Genomic DNA, 23,028 nt, shown 5'->3' on the forward strand with positions numbered 1-23,028 from the left:
TTTGCACATGTCACAAATTTTTTTTCAATGATTTGAAAGTGTAAAAGCTGTTAATTCATGGGCCACATAAAATCAGGAGAGAGATCTCACTTGGCACAGAAGCCAAATGGCCAATGACTGATTGCCCCTGTAAAATCTTGATCTTAAGCTTCTTGGAGCTGATCACCCCAAAAGGGACACGCTAGGATATTGTGTCTTCTGTATAGGATAGAGGAGTATTTTGGATTACTCCTCTTCCTACGTTTTTCATAGTGAGAGGGAGCTGGGTTGATTTCCTGCTTAAACATGGAAGAGCCAAGTTCTTCACCTTGTGTTTTCTAAAGCCTTAAAGCCTACATTTCAGACAGCTCAGGTGATGAGTGAGCCTTGTGTTTTCCACAAGCAACCCTATCCCTTAAGCATCTGTATTCCAGTCACACTTACACATGGAAAGGCCAAGTAAAATCTATTAATATCCAGGCTAGAAATAAAACTATAAAATTACACATATATGCAAGATTGTGTGTATTCTGTAGTTCAAAGTGTAGTCAGCAAAAAAAGCATACATGCTATTGCACTGGGAGGAAATCGGTGTCTTTGAAATCAAATACTCTGCCATTGGCGTATCCAGGCTTGAAACCCGGCTGCAGCTTTTAGCTTCCACCACATGTTTACATTGGAAATCTCTCTGTGAGCATATAGAGTTTGTTCTCTTATGAAATCATGTCTCTAGGGAAGGATAATTTAAAGCCATTTCCGTTTGTTATGTCTGAGCTGAACTAGACTATTAGGGCTTGTTAACTCTGGATAAACTTGAGCCCTATAACTGCCTTCATCTGCAGATTATAGAATCTGTCCAACAAATTGCATTCTGATGTTTTCAGGATGATGGCTAAGCAAGCAAGGGCCTTTTAATTTATATTCTATCACCATGGTTGTCTTAGAAATCACAGTTTTGACTTTCATGCTTATTTGGTATATCAGAGATGATATAACTCTTGAATTGGCCAAATCCAGCAGTAATTGAGACACTAAACTTGCATGCTTCTATAGCAGAGCAAGCAAAGGCTGGCAGCAGAAGTGCTGGTAAAGCATCTTTCTTCAGAATGTCTCCCTTCCCCTAGTCCAAACATAAATCAATGTTAGGTCCACTGAAATATTGTGTGTGGTCTGCATTTAGAAATTTCATTTGAAAATTGTATTGTGGCAACCATGAGACAGATGGGTAAACTGAAACAAGTTTCTTTAGGCTAGTGTTAAGTCAATAGAATTAAGTGAAGATAGATAGTTTCCCTGATTTAGTGAAGAGGAGGTGATGGGCGCTCCATTATATCTAACTCCCTCTACTTTGTTCATTAAACCCATGCAATACATTACTTACTCCCTGTATTACTCACATTTAAGTGTTTGCCTTATTATTGTTCTCTTTTAGATAGTGAGATATCAGAAGGTAGGAGTTGCATCTGTTTAGCTTCTTTTAGGAAGGAGTCTAGCAGAACTGGCAGGGGTGCTTCAATAAAGTCATAAATAAGATGACACTGTGCAGTAGTGGCATCCCCTAACTCTAGGGGGAAAACATCCTTTTCTCATGACTCCAGCCTTATTATCAGAGGCACCACTGAATTTAGTTCTTTCCAATACACTTGTAGAACGCACTAACCTGAGCTCTAAGGTTGGCAACAGAGGTGGTAGTGGGATGTAGAAAAGAATAAGACATAGACCCTGCCTCGAAGGTGACTGTGTATATAGATTACCTTAATCCAGACCAGACTCAGTATCAGAAATGAAGAACAGACGTAGAACAGTGGTGTTTTGAATGAGAAAAAGAGTTTTCACTGGCAAGAGGGAGAAGAATCTGCTAGCCTAAGGGAGCAGCATTAAAGAAAAGTTTCAAAAGTGGAAATCTAAAGAACAAACAGTATTGAGAGAGTATGGAAATAATTCCTCTTCCTCTGCTCTTCCTTTATTCAATAATTACTTAATGAATACCTGTGGTAAACCAACCAAACATGTCCCCTGCCCACAAAAAACTTTCAGTCTGTAGGAGGAACAACCATGGATGAAAGAAGCCCAGAGGAAATAACAAGTTACAGTCCTGAGCCTTCCCTCAAAAAAGGGACACATTGAAGGGGGCCACTAAAGAGCATTGCAAGAGAGTGGAACATATGTTCTGGGCCTTTGCTGAAGAGGTGTCCAACCACTTGAAGGCAGAGGAGGCCCTGGTATGCGGAGAGCATTCCAGAAAGAGAAACCAGCATGTATGCAGCATGTGTGAGAGACTGCAAAGGAGGGAGGGTTTGTGTGGTATAGATATGGAGATTCAGGAATCAGCCTACAGTGGGGCTTTTGTCTGCATTCTAAGAGCAAAGGGAAGTCACTGACCCGTTTCAAACAAAAAGGAGGGTAAAGTATTGAGATTTACTTGTTGGAAAGACCACTCTAGCTACAGCATAGAAAATTAATCTGGGGGTTAGTGAAGGAGGCTTGCTAGGAGGCAGATGTGATTGTCCTGGTGGAACATGCTGGTTGTTTGCAATAGGGTGTCAAGAATGGGGATGAAAGGGAGGGAATGATGGTCTGGGGTTGTAGCTCAGTGGCAGAGCACTTGCCTCACATGCTTAAGGCCCTGGCTTCAATCCCCAACAAACCCTTCCCCAGAATGGGAGTGGGGTGGGGCTGATTATTAACTTGACCTTGGAAATGTTGAATTTGAGTTGCCTTTGAGACAGTGAGAAAATATATAAGGAAGATACAAGAAACTGGAGCTCAGTGAAGAGATCTGGGTTGGAGATAAACATTTGAGAGTCATCTCTCTATAGGTGAAAAATTGAGCCATGAATATAGATAAATATTAGTTGAATGAATGAATGAATGAATGATCAAATTAACTAATGGATAATACTGAGTGAGGAGAAGGGAGAAAGTAAGAAAAAGCTCTAAATTGTGTGATGTATTTCTATAACTATTACCAGTTGTAGGGATTACCAAATTGATAGTTTGATTTGGTTTTACTTTCCTATGGCCAACTCTGATGCTTCCTGATGCACATTCTGAAAGCTAACAAGAACCTAGGCAGTGACCAGGCACCTCCTTATCCACATAGAAATCTTCTACTGTACAAATGGATTAGCTGAAAGTTCACATAGAAGATAGTTGCTTGGATTTTAGAACATTAATCCTAAGGAAACTCCTAGGTTCCTAATCTTGCCCCACTGTGAACTCTTCTTCACTGACTTCCTTTCTGTGAGCCATGTTCAATTGACTCTTGGGATGCTGGGACCCCTTTCCCTTAAGTTATGGTCACTCTAGTAAACCACATAAAGGAAGATAAAGTAATGCATTGATGGTAATAGTGGAGTCACAAAGGATTGAAATAATCTGTATCTGCATTTAAGCAAGAGGATATGAGCCATCAGATTCACTTCCTTGGTATTTTGACTCAGGAACTGGACTGGGCCTCTATGTATAGGTGTAGGGGCATAGTAGCAGAGGAGAGGACTCTTGTGAAGAGCTGAGATTGGGTCTAGGATGTTGCCACAGCCTGTGTGCCCCTGTTTTCTTCTGTCCCTCCCTGTCTCTATAGCCAGATCTGCTCCTGAAGACTCAGACTGGCACTGGACAAGAAGAGATCAAGGACAAGGATTGAGGAAGGTAGGTTTCCAGGCAGCTATGGGGTCAACAGCAGATACAAGAAAGGGTAAAAGTTTGGAGACAAAGGTAGAGCTGAGTTATAACAACACAGAGTGGGGTGTTGAAGAGGGGCCTGGGTCATTGTTGCCTGATTGTTATGGCAGGGAGAAGGGAGTCCCAGAACATCAGCATTTAACTTAAACATTTTCTGAAAAGTTGCTACTTTGGGAGAATGGCTTGGAAAGACCTTCCTAATGTTCACATACCTATGCTTCTATTCAACATTTCTGAGCAACTCGGGCCACCCAACTAGTGTAACCAGGGGTTACCCCCAAGCCTACGAGTCTCCAAAAGATGTACTTAAATCCTGTGTACACACTATCAAAACCTCTTGTGATGTTAAGGCAACAAATACATGATCTTTTTTTTTTTTTTTTGGTACCAGAGATCGAACTCGGGTCCTTGCGCTTGCATAGCAGGCAGCGAAACCACTGAGCTAAATCCCCGGCCCAATACGTGGTCTTTTGTCATCACCATTTCCATGAGACAAAGAGCAACTTAAAAGTGTTGACTATAGCAGTAATGTTTTCTTGACAGAGATTACTTATAGGGTAATAAAGAGTGTTAGAAAAAGGAGTCATGGTCACTACTATTTTGGTGCTATAGAAGGGATGTGCCTATTAAAAGAACTTAGATCTTCCAATAATGTTTTAAGCTAGAAAAATAAACTTTGTTGCCTTTGGGTACTTACAAGCTTAAAACCTCAAAGATCCTATGCTATTTGGTGGGGAAGGAGAGTTAGGTTGGCCCTTGGAAAGCTGTGGGCAAGCCTCCGAGTATACTCATTTTTCAAGTAAGAAAAAGAAAAAATAGTGGACTCAGAAGTGAATTTTGAATTGATAGTCCCATTTCAAACTAAGATCTGAAATGCATATGTGTATGTCTCTTGACCTAGAGTAACTCAGTTTCCCTTTCTGTAGAAGGAGAAAATAATCTCAGTACTAGAGTGGTATCTGAGTATCTTTGGGCATTTATCAAGAATTCTACTGAAGCAGGCTCTCTGACTGTGGAGGGACCATGATATGTACCTTGATGGGGACTCCATCTTGTCATTGGAAGGGTATAAGCAGCCACTCAATGGACCCTGCTCAGGAATTGTAGAGATGACACTCTGGCTTTGGTGAGACTAGGACAAATGTTTTTTACGTCTTTTCTTATATTGCCTATTTTTGAAAACAGAACTTATTTTAAACTTGTATTGCATAAAGAAAACATGAATATGGGCCGGGGATTTAGCTCAGTGGTTCCACTGCTTGCCTCGAAAGCTCAAGGACCCAAGTTCGATCCCCGGTACCAAAAAAGAAAACATGAATACAAATTTTATTGAGTAGAAGGTTAGCTCCAAAATCCTCAATGTAAGTTGAATATTTAAAAATTCACCTTAATATTACCTAGAACCCAACTGATGTCCCTAAATTGTTTAGCTTCATTGTGATTCTGGAGACAACAGAAAGTGAAATGGAACTTAAGCTTATGGGTCTGCTAGATTCTCCAATTGTAATCCACCCACATGTCTCCTAAACATTTTATCCACCCTCTCCTATTCCCAACACTCTGTCTGATAGCAACTGGGCCATGATTGTCCTTCTGGTTCTTATCAGAACCTGACTGAATAAAATTCATGGGGCCTGCTGGTCACAGTTTGAGGTTAGTCCAGTGGTCCAGAATTTTTCTACCCCAATGAAAACATACACATTGTTTTCTAATTTTACAAAGACTGAAGGTATAAAGGAAAATGAGAAAAGTCAGTTTAAGTCATACTGCTGAAATACAAGGACCCATCAAAAAATATGATGAATATTTAAATGTTTAAAAATCACAGTAAAACACATTGCCATCAATCTTCCTCAAAATACTGCCCCTCGCTTCAACTCACTTCAAACACGCTTGTCCCATCATTCTTGTCACTTTCTTTTTTTTTTAGTACTGAGGATCGAACTCAGGACCTTGCACTTGTGAGGCAGATGAGGCGCTACTGAGCGAAATCCCCAGCCCTTCTTGTCACTTTCTAAAGCGGTTCTGGAAGTCCTCTTTTGTGTCTTTATGAGAGAGGATCAAAAATACAGGGAATGTTGCTAACCAGTGCCATCCAATAGAAGGCAGCCTCATAAAAACATGATGTGGCCTCATTCACTAGATCCGGTACTGTGTGTGTCCTTGGCTCTTCCCCAAAGTCACAATGATCATGAAAGGTAAATGTTTTGAATCAGTTCAAGATATTGAGGCAGTCACTACGGCACAACTAAAGACACTTGGGGAAGAGGATTTCCAGCACTACTTCAGAAAGTAGCAAGAATGATGGGAGAAGTGTGTTTGAAGTAAAGGGGATTATTTTGAAAAGGATTGACAGTGTGTCTCTTACTGTAATTTTTTAAAAAATTTAAACATACACCATATTTTTCAGTCGTAACTTGTACCATTTTATTGAGCAACTCTCCAGGTATTTTTCAGAATGTATATTATACTCACATGTACCATTTTTGGAAAACAAGGTCATACTATACTTGCTGGTTGTGACCTTATTTTAATTCAGTAATCTATTGTGGACAACTCTCTGTCCATCAGTAATGAACAGCAATACTAATTATTGTAGCTAGATATAATATTCCATTAAATAGCTGTTCCATAATCCATGTATGCATTCCTCAATTTAGGTCATTTAGATTTTTTCTACTTGCTATCATGAAAAAAATTTAATGAACATCTTTTTACATCCAGATTTTTTAACTTGTTTAATTATCTCCTTAGGATGTATTCCTGAATTGATATTAATGAGTCCTATGTATGTGTCAGTTTTTCTGTGGTTATCAAACTATAGTGGTACCTTGGTTCATGAACCTGATTCTTTCCACGATTCTGGTACAAACCAAGTTGGATGAGAACCAAATCAAATTTAATGGTAAGGTTCAATGTTGACTTTGTGGAGAAATTTGATTTGGTTCTCATCTAGTTTGGTTTGTGACCAGAATGGTGGAGAGAATTGAGCTCATAAACCAAGGCACCACTTGTATCAGGAACTTACCAGTTTCTATGGCTATTAGTAGGACAATACTTATGAATTATTGGTCTGCCACACTATTGCCTATCTAGTAGTTAATTTTTTTCAAACTCTGTGAATCTTTTAAATGAAGATGATATCTTACTGCTGCTCATGCTTGCTTTACTTTGATTACTGGCAAGAATGTGCATCTATTGCCCATTTTTATTTCATCTATTGTGACTGACTTGCTTGGTCCTGTGTGAAAACTACGAGAGGGCTATGGTCTGGTTGGTCCATGGAATGCAGGACCTTAGCTATAAATTATTCTTCAGTTAGATTGTATGATATGAAACTATGGTAAAGAAAAATTTAAGTGACTGGAAAGCTATTTTTGAGAATATTCTGTGTTATGATTAACTGTACCATGGAGTTTGAGTGTCCTGACAATGAGACATGCTAATCCTAGACAAGGTGGGATGGGGCTGTGTCCCTGTGCTGTAGTCCCAGCAAGCAGTGACAGAATCGCTGGAAACCTATCCACATTCACACCTCCCACAGGGTAACTGCTGCCACAGCAGAGTACACCCCACCTGCTTGAAGCTGCCACAGGCCAGCCTGTCTGAGTTTTATGATGCATCTGAAATGAAGTTTTACTGCATCCTCTCTCCACCTCTTGAAAAACCACAGGGGAGGAAAGAAAAACAGAACCCACCAAGAGGAACAAGCAGATCTGTCCAAGGTGGGGAATTGGCTACTCATAAGGTGGCAGGAGAGTAAAGTACAAAAGACATAAAGCACACCTCAATTTAATCCCTTCCATCCGACCAGAGCCCCCAGAAAGCTCATAAAGTCTCCCTTCTAGGTGACTGGATTCCTGTAGCTCAGAGCTAAGCAGGGCATTTTGTTGTTTGGGGAGAGGGCTCCAGAGAGCACGGGGTGGGAGGAGAATGGCAGTGACTCCGGAGCATGAAAATGAAGTCTCCTCTCTCCTGGCTTCAAGGTAATGAAAGGTGAATACAAACAGCTGCTGCCTGAAAACACTCAGAGGGGGCAGTAGGGCCCAGCAGTTCTTAATGGCAGCTACCTCCCTCAGAAGCCCAGCACAGAAATGATTTCACCTTTGCAGGCTCCTCTTGGCAAACACAAAGGAATCGTTTTGAATGCTGCAGGCAAAAAATGTTGCTGAGAGTTGTGTGTGGTGGGTGGTATGCTTTCTCTTTCTAAAAGGGTAGCTCTTCCCTGCCAGTAGTATTTAGAGGCTGGAACTGTCTGCTCTTTTTGTTTGAAATAGACTTTAGAGACCAGTACTTTCAGACACTGAAAAAAAAAAGAGGAAAAAAATTCCCTCCAATTTGCCTTCAGTCTATCCTTTTTGCTTGTTTGCCTTTGACCTTTCACAGTGTTTTCAGGGTGCAGGGAAGTCAGCTAGCTGGGGCTGGGCTCCTAGATCTCAGACAGCATACACATAAACAACCGGAACAATTTATTTAGCAATTAAAAGAATACTCTTGTAAAGTGTGCCTAGTCTTATTTGCTTTTGAACTCCTGGGGAAGGTAGAGGAGACTATGCAATTACTTGTTCTTCTCCCTCCTGTGGCCAGGTCACTCCTTACTCCTAGCCTGTGCTGTCCCCCAGTGCAGATTTCACTGGTCTTCTTGCCTGCTACCCTCCTGAGAGCCTTACCTCCTCCAGCTCTTCATTGGGGCCACCATGGAAGGCTGCTCCAAATGCCCTAAGGCAGTGGTAGCGAACCTATGGCACATGTGTATAGCACCTATGGCTGTTTTTATCATTAAAAGCTCCAAAAGGTTCACCACCACTGCCCTGGGGTAGCTTCCTGGTAGGGGCTTCTTCTCATTGCTATCCCTATGTTTCTTCTTTTCCTTTACTGGCATCAGCAAATCAGGGACCAACCTTAGGTGTCCAGCACAATGCTTATGGGAGTAGTGACAGCAGCATTATCAGAATCAACAGCAGCAGCAATAGTAGTGATTCTTTATTGAGAGTATACCATGTGCTAGGCACTGTGCTTGGTATTTTTCATATGCATTGCCTCTAATCCTCCCAACAACCTTATATCATAGGTGGTATTATCTGCATTTGACAAATGAAAATTGGGGATTAAAAGGTAGAAATTGAGGTCACATAGCTAACAAATGTCCAGATCAAAGTTAGAATCCAGATCTTACTCATTTCCACTCTTATTTTAGGGCCTCTTATTATCAATAAATACCTGATGAATGAAGTAATTTTCTGTGCCTGAAGAAACCTTTGCTAGGAATTTCAAGAGCCATAGGTATTTATATATGGTCTGTTAGCTTTGTTCTCTAGAACTTTATTCCCCTTCTCCACAACCCCCCCCCCCCATATCATCATATGTCATCCCATCCTATCCCAGCCCATCACATCCTCTCATTGTACTTTTACTTCCGGCATGTGGTGGTGGTGTTCCTAGTCCTTGTCTTGTGTATCTTCTTTCCTTGTCCTGGTCCTTGACTCCCCTGAACTTTTTATAGGCACCCCAAAGAAATTAGGCTGAACTAAATGAAATCACTGCTTTTATAAACCTAAAATGATTGAATATCATATGGTTCAGACTAATACATTGCCTCTATCAGCATCCATGAGAAAATGCCTATGCAAATTTCCTTGTGGAATTCTGAAAACTAAATGCATAGAATACATATAAAGGACCTCTTAGTGCCTGGCACATAGAGAGCTCTCAAAAAATGTAACTGTTGGGCTGGGGATTTAGCTCAGTGGTTTCACCGCCTGCTGCACAAGCACAAGGACCTGAGTTCGATCCTCAGTATAAAAAAAAAAAAGTGTTATCTCTTCTCATTTTTTATTAATCTTTGTCTATAGTACTAAAATTTCTAAGAAATTTTAAGGAATTTAAGCCAAGAAAATGTATTAATTGTTATTAATAATTACTATAGCATCTAATACCTATTACTATTGCCAGGTACTATTTTAAAGATTTTTTTTCCCTATACTAACTCATTTACATTAAGTAATTTTTTAAGAACCATGTGTAAGTAGTATTATCCTTAGCCCCATTTTACAGGTATGGAAGTGGAGACACAGAAAGGCTAAGTTGGGGAGATTGGGTCCAAGTTTCCGGTCCAGAGCCTACTACATTCTTTCCTAATCATACTACTCTGTAAAAGACATAATAGAAATACACCAGGTTTACTTCCTTCTTATCCTCTTCTCTAGCTTGTGTTCTCAGAAAAAGGCATATATCTGTGAAGACAAGGCCTCTGGTGTTCTCCACAGTCCCAGGCAGCACCAGGAGGAGCAGGGGCAGCCCAGGGACATTGGGGTTCCTGGTAAACAACTCAAAGTGAGCAGAACCTTTCTGCACTAAACCCAGTCTCTCTCTAACCAGTATTTCCCAGTTGCCAACTTGGCACAACAACCTGCATTACCACAGGTGAGGTTGTTCCATGAGGAAAGATTTTTGGTACAAAATGGGTTTCATAGTCAGCAAACTCACCACTTTTGTTACTCTTGAGTGTAGAACGCCATGTTTCCCTGTGTGATAGAGGCCAAAACAAATTCTATGGATAAAAACAGAATTTTTGTAACTCTAATATTTTCAGAAATTGGTACATAGAGTAAATGTTTGATGAATTAACATAGATGAATCACCAGTCAGTGAAGAAATGTATATACCTACATATTACATACATATTTCTGTCAAAAATATATGGATATTTAAAAGGAATTTCATACATAGACTATATGATATATATGCTATTATATATTTCTTTTCTTTGTATGTTGTAAAGTGTCCCCAATATAGAGAGAGGAACATCTTCAAGTGAGCAGGCCTGTATCAAGAAACCTCTTTACCACAGTGTGCTAAGCTGTTCTCACCTGTGCCCCCTCTGTCTTCTTCCCTCAATTTTGTTTGTCACCTTGTGGTTACGTAGCTCTGTGGTTCAAGTAGCAGGGCCAAGGGCTGGTGTTATCTCTGAAGGTAAAATATGATGCTCTAACCCAAGTTTCTCCCAGCAAGAAGAGCTAAAAACTGAGGCTGGTGAGGAGTATGAACATAAGTGAGTGTGTATATGCATGGATATGAGTTTGTGTGTATTGAAGATAGAGTTGTCAACTCAGTAAGAATTAGAACCTACCCGCAAACACTGTGCCTCTGACTGCCCATGTGTAGGATGGACGTCACATCTACTGCTCAACTTCATGTGGTCCCAGGAGAAGTGAAATCAATACTGTGTTAGAGTCCAGGACAGCAAGTTGTGTATGGGAAGACATGCTTCTGGCTGGGCTGCAAGCTTGCTTTTCCACACATGCGCCAAGTGATAGCAAAGATGAGATGAGCTGCCTTCTCCAACATCAGCATCTTGGTGGCAAAGCCCCTGTCTACTGAGTATACCTGAGACTTACTTCGCCATCTTCCCTCACTCATGCTCATCCTTACCCTTCTTCCTCCCTGTCTCCATCTCCTGCATTCTTGATTGCCCTCATCTGTTTGTTCCCCTGGCCCAGCTCCCCTCTCAACCTCTCCCTATGCTCCTACTCATTCTTCCTGCTCTCAGAAGAGCCCTGCCTTGACTCAAGACACCCATGCAACAGAGCAAGACGCTAACAATCACTGGACACTTTGTGAGGAGGGCCAGTTAGAGACCACATTGACCAGGGTGAGCGGCGGGACATCCAGAAAGACGCTTTGCTTCTGGGGAATGGCATTCTAATCCTGTTACAGGCGGGATGGAGGTTCCTGGGGTCTACAAGCCTCCTTCCCACCGTGTCTGGAGGGATATCATTGGAGGACCGCCGTGTGGTGGAGTGCTTTGCTTGCCAGCAGCCCCCCTTCCTCTTAGCCCCTCCGATTCTCCTTTCTTTCACAGTGACACACACTGCAGTGCCTCTGAGGTCATTTGTTTCCCACAGCCTCACAGGGCGCTGTGGCAACAAGGGGGACAATGATCTCTCACAGGAATGATGGGAGGCCTTGTTTTGCCTTAAATAAGCCCCTTCAAGGGAGCAGTAAGGTCTGTTGTGTGTGTGGTTTGTTTTTTCAGAAAATCCTCTTGCCCGTAGTTCCAGTGTGAAGTACTCAGGCAACTTCAATTGGGGACATAAAGAATCATGTGTGTATGTGTGAGGGTTTAATTTTATTTTTATTGCTGCTTTGAGACTAGGATTGTGTTTTCCCTTCTAGCAGTTACCCTTTTCCCACTCGCTGGTCCCACTCCTGGGACCCCAGCATTCTTTGGATGGTTTTAGGCAGGAATTGGCAAGTGTTGAGGGCAGAGCAATGCCTATGTCTCTGTGCTGGCCTCCAGTTGCCCTCTTCATTGGTGAGGGAGCTCAGCAAGAATTTAGACATGTGCTCCTGCACATTTCTCATCTCATTCTGGGTTGGAAGAGAGGCCTGAAACTGAGTATGTAGGACTGGGATTGACAGCAGAGGGAATGTGGAGGCTGAGGCAGGAAGAAAGACTTTATGGAGCACCAGCTATAATACGAGAGCTTCAGGACAATGTGCAGGAAGAAGGCTTGTGTGTGGAATAAAGAAAAGTCAGGTTCTGCACCTGATCTACTTGTATAAAGAAGAAAGATAGAAGGGTATTTCTATTCATACTCTGATATCACTACTAGGAAACAAAGAACTGTCCTATTTGTCTTAAGGCTCTTTGTCCTGTAGTTTAGGTCTTCAGACTGCAGAATGTAGTCAACTTTAGCATTTGCATGAACAATCATTATCTGTAAAGGCTTTGTGTTTGGTGAAACATAATGTTATCATATAATCTGGATATTTCATCTAGAGAAACTGAAGTTAGACACATTAAAGTCTTTCTCAGAACCACATGATAATTAATTTCAAGGTTTAAGATTAAAACCTAGCTCCTTTAGTTTCCAGATCATTAACTAATCAGTGCAATCTATGAATTCTTTCTCCTTGCCCCCACCCAAGGGCAATCAAGCCCTTCTCTCGTCTGAGCCATCTGAGCAATACATGTCAGAAAACTTCATCTGTATAAACTGGGTGGCTGCCTAGGTTATATTTTAAGATTATCCTTTCTCCCCTCACTTTTTAGAAATTTTTACGACATTTTGTCATCTATTTACATCAGATTCAAAAGCTATTGGTTTTCTGATTGGGCCACTAGAAGAACTTACTGTTTTTTCACTTACCTATTCGTTTCCTAACTTTTTTTCCAGTGAAAATTTGAATATTTTTGTCAAGTGAGCAAGAAAGAAAGTTTCCCAAATGAATCTTTGACTACTTTGTCACAAACAGAACAGTTCAGACTGGTACTATTTTTTTTTTGGTACTGAATATTGAACTCAGGACCTTGAGCTTGCAAGGAAGGCATGGTGCCACTGAGCTAAATCTCCAGCCCTGATACCACTTTTTAGTAAATTAAAGAAAAATGGGTTTTACTTTTTTTGATAACTAATTATCTTTTAGTTTAATAAACATTCATAAGATTAATTCTTAGCAACCTAAGTGTCATTTTAATTATTCACAGATTCTAAAATCAGAGTCCTGGAACTTTCCATAAGTGGATTGACATATTTCTTTATTTCTCTGGACCATCTGTTAAATGCTTATTCTCAACAGAAATACTGTTCATCAACTTCAAGTAACAAGCACCCCATAGTCAATTCCAACAGATAGCCTGTGTGTCTCTTTCTCTCTGACAGTGATAGGACATTGGCCAGACCATCCTCTCTCTAGCCATGATGGAAGTGTTCCAGCCTTGCCTCAAGCTGGACTGACTCATGCTTTATATTCATTGTAAAGGAAATAACAACAAAAATTAATTAGTTAGTTAAAATCACCAATATAGTAAGGTCTGTGACAGATGGTGAATGTTAAAACAAATCCCTGATCTATAGTCATTAATGAGATAACTTTGGAAATGTTTTTCTTTAAGGAAGTATAGACTATATATAATTTGCCTCATGAACCTGGACTTAAACATCCTTTCTCTAAGGCTTATCTGCATTTGCCCCAGAGTTTCTTGCCTACTGACATATCCTACTACAGTCTTCTGGTGCACAGAAGAGAGTTTCATTAAATCCAAAATGGTAACCAAAAGTGTTGAATAGCAAGGGACTGGCAGTAGAGGCTTAGGGAGTTGGTAAATAAATAACAAGCTTGTTGTCCAGTACCCTAGTTTAATGCTCTCAAGAGGCTCTTATGTTGCTCGAATTAGTGGGCATGTAAATGAAACCCCTGTTGGCCTTGGCAGATATTGGCCTCTTCCATGACCTTGTTTGACTAAAACAAAAAGTCACTGGTGGAACAAAAATTCAGAGCTCTGAACTTGGTTGAAAGAAAAGAGCAATTCTCTGAATTGGGTAATTGGATCACCCTCCCAAGTGCCCTAGGGCTTACATCAAACATATAAGAAGGAGATTAATAATTTCAGTGTATAAATGAGCTTCAGGCAGCTTCCAACTGGAACACTTCACTCTCAGAAACCTTAGGACAGAGCATATTTTTTCAAAGCATGTTGAACTGCTTTTTATATAATGAAAGAGGGTCTGCAGACTGCAGTATGAGACTCTTGTAATTGTGTATGGTCCAGGTTGATGGGTAAGCAACCTGACAGCCTCTGAAAAGTGGATACTTAATAAAACTACTCATAGAATATATTATTGGAATTGAAAAGTAATGACAATAATATTTTTTCAAATTGCGCTTGATAGGCACTTCCATAGTCATGACTTTATGATATAGACTAAATGAGGTGTCCCTATAAAATGCAAACTTTACTATCCTCCTATTTCTAACAATTGAATCTGAGGATCCCCAAGACTTACCACCAATGCATATGCTTATGTGTTAGTTCTAAGGAGCCATCTGAAAAGCTGGGCATGTTTTATTAATTCATTTTTCATTCATTAATTTGCTCATTCAGTATATATCGAGTACCTACTGTATATTAGGCTTAAGAATACAAGAAAGCATAATGTAGAGCAAGATTCATCAAGAAATATTTGAAAAACAGGTTCACAAGGACTGAAGGAACACATGAGAACACAGCTATTCCTTTTTCGGAATGCAGAAATACAGAGATGACTAAAGGAGGTGACAAGAGATGCTTTTATGAGGCAGAGAAGTGGAGAATATTCCAGGCAGAGCATACAACACTTTAAAAAGTGTATAATCTTTTTTTTTAAAGGCTGAGTTGGTGATTAATCTGGTCCAGATAAAACATGCGGGCTAAAACCATCATTCTTCTTATGGAGAAAGATCAATCGGCCATTCTGTTGGGTCCTGAAGGAAGTGATATTATTAGTGATGAAGGCATACTCCTGGTGTCACAGCTGGGTAGAAAAGGGGAAATTTATGAAAAATACATTGTTTTGAAATGTATCTTCACAGATATGAACATTCTGAGACCTCTGGCAACCACATAGAAGAGATTTTAGGGAACATTGTAGAACTGATTCTTATGTTGGTATCTATAGATGTGTCTGAGTGCCAAAAAGAGTTAGCTGAACCCTGCTATGTATTTATTGCTGATTCAGTTTAGGAGGGTATTTTATCACTGAGAAAATATTACTAAAACTGGATAGAGTTGCTTCTAAGATCTAGAATACCAAAAAGTTAATAAGGAAAGGAACTATCTTTAATCATGAGCCAAGTATTTATTTTCATTTTTCTCACAATTTTTATAAAACCTTGTGAGACAAATATTTTGCCCACATTTTCACAAGAGAGCAAATAGCCTCAGAACAGTTAGATAAATTCCTCAGAATCCCACAGCCAATACAGGGCAAAGCCCATGACCTTTCCATTATCCATTCTCTCACTATCATAGCTAAATCTTCAGGCTAATGCCCACCTACCAGAGTAAAAGCAGAATATTTGAATTATTTTATGTATGCTTTAATGTTGTCTTTGACCATGATTTTTTTTTCCCCTATAAAGTAGATGTGTTTGGGCTTTGTTGTTGTTGTTTTGATGTTTCCTTTAATGACTGGGTGCTTCTAGGCATTGATGGCAAATATTTCATGTTCCATTCAACTCCAAATGCTTGGTAGTGGCTGCCTGGACTGCTGTGTTGGGATTGCTGAGCATCCGCTCCAGTGTGCCCTGTGGTGGGTCACGGTGTTATGCGTGCTGTGTATTTGTCATCAAGGAGGCTGCTTTAGCATTTTTACTTCATCTTGAGAGTGGTAAATGAGAGAAATTACCTAAAGTCCTATGTAGGAAAGGCATGACTACCTCTAAAAGTAGGAAATACTCTCCTGCTGTTAAATGAAACAGTTTAGTGAGTTTATAGGAGAGATTTGCTAAGAATTGAAAGGGAAAATGAAGTCTAAGGCTAAGTGAAGTAGACTACAAATATCTGAAATGTAATTATAAAATCAAGTTTAGATTTTGTGGTTCATTTTCAGGATAGCAGCTAGAATCTATTTGTTGTTGCTGCTGCTTTGAGGGTGGGTGTATTTTCCCCCTGCTATGTGTAAGGAGATGGCAACCACAAAACTCCAACAGCCTTGGCTGTAAATTCCCTTGGCTCTCTTTCCTGCAGCTAGCACTTGCTTACCCTGAAGAGGCTGGATGATTCCTCCCTCTTGGGAGATGAAACATGGTTCTGTATTGATATCACCCATTGGGTTCAGTGTTTGAATCCCCAGCTTGTTCATGTGTTTATTGACTTTTCATCTAAAAATAAGTCATTTAAGTCAAATAGCCTAGTGCCACTCGGTTTGGCTACTTATAATATTTGGAAACCCACTTAGGAAACCACCATCAGGATATCTTGGCATCGCATCAGGTTGGGCACATTGCACTTCAGCACATTAGTCTTCCACAGATTGCGTCCACTGAATTGAGTTATGGAAACCCTCCCCAAGATAATTAGCAAACTCAGGAAGTAGTACTGGTGATCCATAAGGCATTGCTGTGTCAGCCAAGGTTCTCTCCCAGTCATCCCATTATTTTTTTCTTGGATAAAATGTAAAATTGATGTTCTGCCTTTCTCAACAGAAAAAGCGTTAGCTGCTTTGTTTTGAAAGTTTGGTGCTACTCAGTCAATGAAATTCTTATTTGATAAACTCCTTTTCTTTAAAACAAGTACCACATCCTTCACTTTCTCTCCTAGGACATTATACATTATTTCTAGCTGTTAGTTCCATCTAGAACCTTTTGCATTTAAGTGATGGATGAAATAATCATAATGTCCAGCTCAGTACAAATTGTAGAATTGGAGATAATGACCTAGTCATCTTTCTAGGTCAGGCAGAAATCATTTCTGGTCAAAAAGTGCTATATACAATGTCTATTTTTTTTAAATGATCTTTTTTTTCTATTTTGTGCTGCAAAAACAAACTTTGAGAGGATGATTCTCTTGCAGGATATGGAAATGGCCTTGGACAATGTCCAGGGTTAGTGGCACAGCTGCTGTTTCCTGAAAGGGACATCCAACATCCAGAAGGGGAAAAGACAAAGTTAAATATATAGCAGGAGAATAATGCCTGAACCTATTAACAAGAATGAAAGGATCTGCCTGTTATACAATCTGTCTATAATGACATATAACCACTGGCAGGAATTACAGTTTATGTTTAGAAGACATATTTAAAACTCTTTACTAGAGGGCAACTGATCCAATAATAATAATAGCAACAGCATCTACTTATGGAAACTAATAATTTTAAAGTTCCTTTGTATGTTTAGTTTTATATTCACAACAATTTATTAAGGCTGGTAAGTTGACTGGAGGAGGCTAGAGTATATGAAGCCTGGGCTAGAATATATAAATACAGGTGAAGGGTTTGAACTTTATTCTAAGCACAATGCAAATTTTTAAGCTAGGGATGAACATGACTTAATTTACATTTTTAACAGATCATTTAGCCTGCTCTGTAGAGTACAGGCTGTACCACAGCCAGGGGGAAGCTGGGAGACAAGTCAGGAAACATAACACTAATCCAGAAAGGGATTATGGTGGTTTGGCTGGGGCTGGTGGTGGTAGAGGGGTAAGAAGTAGTCAAATTTAGGATAAACTATAAAGAAATTGTTTATAAGCCCTGCAAATTGGTTGAATGTAAAGTGTAAGTATAAAAAAATCAAGAATTTTCTATATATTTGGGGGCCTAAATAACTCCAAGAATGGTGTTATTTTTTCCCATTTCTGGAGTTATTTAGTCCAAAGTCTAGGAATGTTGGGGAGAAGAGCCAGCCAGGTAGAGATAAAGGATTCTGCCCTAGAAAGTTGTTTGAGATGTCATGCAAATGGAGCATGTCAAGGCTGCTTAATATGAGTCTGGACTTCACGGGGCAGGCTGAGCCCGAGGTGGGAAGACAGCTAAACTAAGATTCCTGGGACCACATCAACACTGAGAAGTAGCAAAGAAGAGGAGAAACCTATTACAGAGACTGTGGGGGATGGGATGGTAAGGAGGAAAGAAATCCATGAGAATGTAATTTTCTGGAAGCCAAGTGGAGCAAGTGTTCCAAGAAGGAAAGAGCTAGGCCCAGTCCTGCTGAGAGCACAGGCAAGTTGAGGACTGAAAATTGACCCTAGGTATGGCAAGATGTAGTCAGTGGGGATCAAGAGTGGTTTCAGGGGAGTACTGGAGACATAAGCCTCATTGGAGTAGGTTAAAAAGAGAAACAGAAAGCATGAGTCAACACTTCAAGGCGTTTTGCTACAAATAGAAACATAAATTAAGTGGTAGCTGGAGAAGGCAAAGGTTTGTTTTTAAGGTTTGTATTTTTTATTTTGCATCTTTATATACATAATTCATTAGGGGGAAAAAGTGATAACGCTGGAGAGAAAAAGGTTAATCATTGATGAAAGACCTGAAGGACATAGGATGTAGGTTCAAGTATATGGAATGGGGCTGGAATGTAGCTTAGTGGTAGACCATCTACCTAGCATGGCAAGGCCATGAATTCGATCTTCAGCACCACCAATGTGAGGAAAAATAAAAGCAAGTGTATGGGCTGGTCCTAGGTAGAAATGAGACTGCTTATCCATGGGAACCAAGAAGAAGCCAGCACATTAGTAGATTTGGTGATGTGAAGTTGAGGAAATTTTCTCACAACTTCCCTTTTCTTGGTGAAATAAAACATGAGATGGTCAGCAGAAAGCAAAGGAGAGTGTTTTGAAAATTGGAAAAGATATGAAATAGGCAGATAATCTTTATATTTTACCAACACTAACTTTAAGTAGTTAATGATGTTATGAGAAAAATAAATCTAGGACTAGAGTCAGCAATTTATCCAGAAATAAAGATAGGACTCCCTGTTTAGCTCCCAGCTCTGTGTGCTGGAGCAAGTGGGGTATGTGAAGGAGGGACGAAATGTTGGTGGCTATGTCAAACGAACTTCCTCTGAGGTCCCTGTGCCTGTGTAGGTCCCCCTGCAGGAGTGTAGAGTAGGAAGGTTATCAGAGCCTCTTCTCTTTCCAAGATGACCCACTTGGCTGAAGTTACAGAGCCTGAGACCTGTCTCCTGGCTCTTCCGGGGTCAAAGCTGACCCAACTCAGTCCCCTCACTATGTTGCTTAGAGGCACTTATCAAAGTAAATCTTCCCCTACATTCACACTGTGCCTCTTTCATATTTGTGAAAGAGCTCTCGGCTCTCACATCTGCATCTACTACAAAGACACAACAGTGAGCAAGTGCTAAGGAAGAATGTTGACTAGAGGATTTCCCAGATAGCATTGTGTTCCCTGGCATATACTTGGATTCTACTCAAATGCTGTCAGTTTTCTGGGGTTAATAAGACCCTTGGTTGATGTACTTATACGAGAAAGTTAAAACACTGGGCTTGTGGGTGTTTAAGAGGAAACAGAGAAATTAAGGGAGACAACGGTTTTCATCTGGACTCTCTGAAAGATTGGCAACTCAACTCAAAAGCCAAACAGGATTTTCTTCTCCTTTTAAAGTAGTGACATTACTTTTTCATGGTCCTTTTCACTGCTTCCTCCAGGAATCCTGCTGTGATATAGTTTACTCGTGGGTTAATAATATTTGCTTTTATATCTTTGTGAATATCGCAAGTACAGGAAAAATAGTACAAATACTACCATGGTAATTAAATCATACCAGCTCCTTTGAGACATGGTGTGTACACGCTCACCCGTGTGTGTGTGTGTGTGTGTGTGTCCGTATGTGTGTATGTGTGTTCATTATTTGCTAACCAGTTAGTTGTCACTGTTCACTGATTACCCTAGATATATTGCATTTATCATCTTATTGAATCCTCAAACTGCCCTATTATTACCATTTTATAGATGAGGACATGAAGGCCCAGAGAGGTTTGAATGGCAGTAAATGAGTCAAGATTTTAACTCTCATCTGTTTCTAAAGCCAGAGATTTTTCACCACACCACACTACCTATTATGCAGTCAGTGATAATGGCTTGATCATTGCATTTGTGAAACATCTTCAGTTTGAAGAGCTGAAACTCTGTAAGCATTGTCTTCTTTTATGATTTTGGCAAGAGGAAGGAAAGAGCCAACATTAATTGGACACTATATGTGTGTCAAATGTAATTTTAGTCACTTTTAGATACCAGATAGGTTGTATTTATCATCTTCATTTTACAAACGACAAAATGAAACCTAACAGAGAAATTAAGCTGCTCAGCATCACATAGCTCACAAAGGAGTCAATCCTGGTGGTGTACTTCAGTAAACTCTAACCTCCGTTGGAGCAGGGAACAAGTCTGTTTGTAACATTATTATATCCCTAGTGCCTGGAATAGGGTCTGATTCTGGCACACGGTAGGTGCTCAGGAAAAAGTACTGAATGAATGATGAACAACGTACTGTGAGATAAAATTATAACATATTGACCCTTATTTTATATTTGCTGGTGTCCTCCGATGGTTGTCAACATGATACAATGAGAATTTGTAGCTGCACGCATGTTTCTTACTGTAACGCTTTTGTTCCTCTCACAGCTATGCAATCCAAGTGATGGAACTGCTTGTCTATTGTTGGGAAAACTGAGGCACAGAAGTTACCTTGGTAAACACTGCAAGTCAGTGAACAATTTGTGGCACAAATGAAATCTTGAGATTCTCACCTTTACAGCCTCAACCACTTAATAACCCTGTGGTCCTGGTGGGGTTATAGCGTTCCATAAATCTGGTACTTAATCATTTAAAGAGATGGCAACTTATCTTAAATGTGTAGCTCACTATGGATGTGACACACTCAGCACAGATGGTCTCAGAAGTTTTTCCTGGCTTCCCTTCCCCTAGCAGTATCTAGTATGTTAATGTCAATATTAGCTTTACAGTTTTAGGTAACTTTGGTATGCTTCTCATTAGCTGGAACCGTACAGAGTTCAGTTTTACCTGCGCTGAGGGATCACTAAATTCCTACTGGCATCTGCACGCACAGTCCCATGTCGAAAGTGAGGTCATGTTTCTCCTGGACTGCGCTTGTATCTGATGAGCTTGGGCTGGCGTGAATCTGAGACAAAGAAATAATCACACCCATTAGCTCACCAGGGCCTTATTAAGATGTGGCCTGGCTTTCCATCCATTTCTCCTGCTTGGAAAAACTGACACAGTCATGGTTTGTAATGGTTAGTGGAGATGAAATTTCTTCAGCGACCAAAACTCAGCACTGCCCTTGTTAAATCCAGGACAGGTCTGCTGCTTGATCTTGGGAAATAGCGCTTCAAGGCCAGGGTTTAAGAATCTTCTCTGATCTCTTTCTGTGTGATGGTAAAGTTGAATTTTCCTAATACTGTTTCCTCTTCCCTTCTCTTAGCTTTAGTGGTGAGAGGTCGCTTGGGAGCAGTGCCTCCTAAATGTTTTCCTGTTTATTATTCTTCTCTTTGTAGACCCCACGTAGTAAAGATTTGGGTAGTGAACAAACTATAAAGATGAAATAATGATGTTGTTTTCTCATCCACAGGTCATTTCACTGTCCTGAATCACCTGCCTTAGTCTTCCTCTATGGTGCCTTCTCAGGGGCTCCTTCCCAGGCCGCATGTCTGCTCCTGGGTTATGGACCCCATTACATGCCCAGATTACTCCTCTACAGAGTTCTTTTTCACAATTACAACTAGCATTACCTGTGCATCTGTTTGCTTGTAAGGACAGGTCCACCTTGTTAATGATTGTTTCTCCAGTGCCTAAGTCTTTGCTTGATACATACTTGGCATTCAATAAGCACTTGTTGAATAAATCAAGGAATTAACTGATTTAATTCTAATAAGAAATAACAGAAAGGTATCCCTTATATTCGATTGGGAGGCTTGTTCTGTGTAAATCTGTAGGAGTTTTGAAATGTTGGTGATAGTGTAAATGAAAACCACCAAGTTTAAAGGTTAACTCTGGGTGGGAGACATGATGCTATTGGGGTGGGCTTACATGAGTGGCTTCCATAACATTGGTCATGTTCTTTGTCTTAATGTGGAGGACTCCTAGGGATGCAAGGGCCCCAGACTTACTTCTGAACTAGAGTGACATCCCAAATAAGCCACCTGTCCTTTATTTCATGTACACATAATGTAAAGCTGTTGGGAGCCTCCTAAGGCTTTTATAAAATATGAATCTTATTATTTTATAGTTCTTGTGATCACCTAACTGCCTTGAAAAGTACCTATTGTTCTCTGCTTACATCTTTAGAGACATGCAGAGCCACTGCAAACAAGCCATTCTTTCTCTTTTGTATCTACTACCTCTCGAACCCTTCTCATTCCCCAAAACCACACACTGAAACAAAACACAACCCACTACCCAGAAGTGGTTAGTTGACCTGCTGTGGTGTGCTTTGTGTTATAAACTGTAATTAGATACCTTGAGTCTTATTCTGAGCTTCACTGGGGTCTTCCAGTGGATACTATCATGTCAGAATGAGAAAGTTATCAGAGAAGGCTTTGATGTTGGGACAGTGTTTCAGTTTTTCCTAATGAACTAATGGACTGTGTGAATCACAATCTTTGGGAGTATCAGAGATATCTTGGAAAAGTCACAGCACCTACAAATGCAGCTGAACAGAGACCCATTGGTGTGATCCACACTGCATTGCTCCCTGGTATTCAGAGACCACCTAACACTAGAAGTTTGGCAGACCCAGCTCTGGGGGAGGGTCAAGGGAACACGCTCAGTCAATCTTCTCATCAGATTGCTATCAAAAGTTGCTTGATAAATCAGTCAGGCTGAAAATATTCTTGGCAGTTTAAATAAGCAGTGGTAAGAACATGGTTTCTGTAGTTACAATGAGTTCATTATCCAAGGGCCGGAAGTGACCAAAATCATTGATTGGCTAATTATACATAACTCAAGGGTCATAATACTTTAGCCATTATGTGGGAATATTCATAAAGTACTTGAGTACAGTTTCAATAAATAGGGGAAATGCAACCAAGGAAACTGCAGAGTAAAAGTCTGGGAATGTAGATGGTATGGG

At 40.3% G+C, this 23,028-nt stretch overlaps 1 protein-coding gene across 7 annotated transcripts in view; it reads left to right on the top strand.

The window, feature by feature from the left end:
* Rad51b (RAD51 paralog B) overlaps positions 1–23,028 on the top strand; it is an 828,064-nt gene that overhangs the window by 498,052 nt on the left and 306,984 nt on the right. The window contains exon 9 of one of the 7 annotated variants that reach the window (XR_002390446.2): positions 3,563–3,630. The exons of the other annotated variants lie outside the window; for them this stretch is intronic. The gene's annotated coding sequence lies outside the window, so the exon portion shown is untranslated. The remainder of the gene's footprint in view (positions 1–3,562; positions 3,631–23,028) is intronic. 7 annotated transcript variants of the gene reach the window in all.

This window comes from Heterocephalus glaber, unplaced genomic scaffold (genome assembly GCF_053883595.1).
Source record: "Heterocephalus glaber isolate CG9 unplaced genomic scaffold, H.glaber_assembly_v1.0 deba00001608, whole genome shotgun sequence".
Lineage (NCBI taxonomy): Eukaryota > Metazoa > Chordata > Mammalia > Rodentia > Bathyergidae > Heterocephalus > Heterocephalus glaber.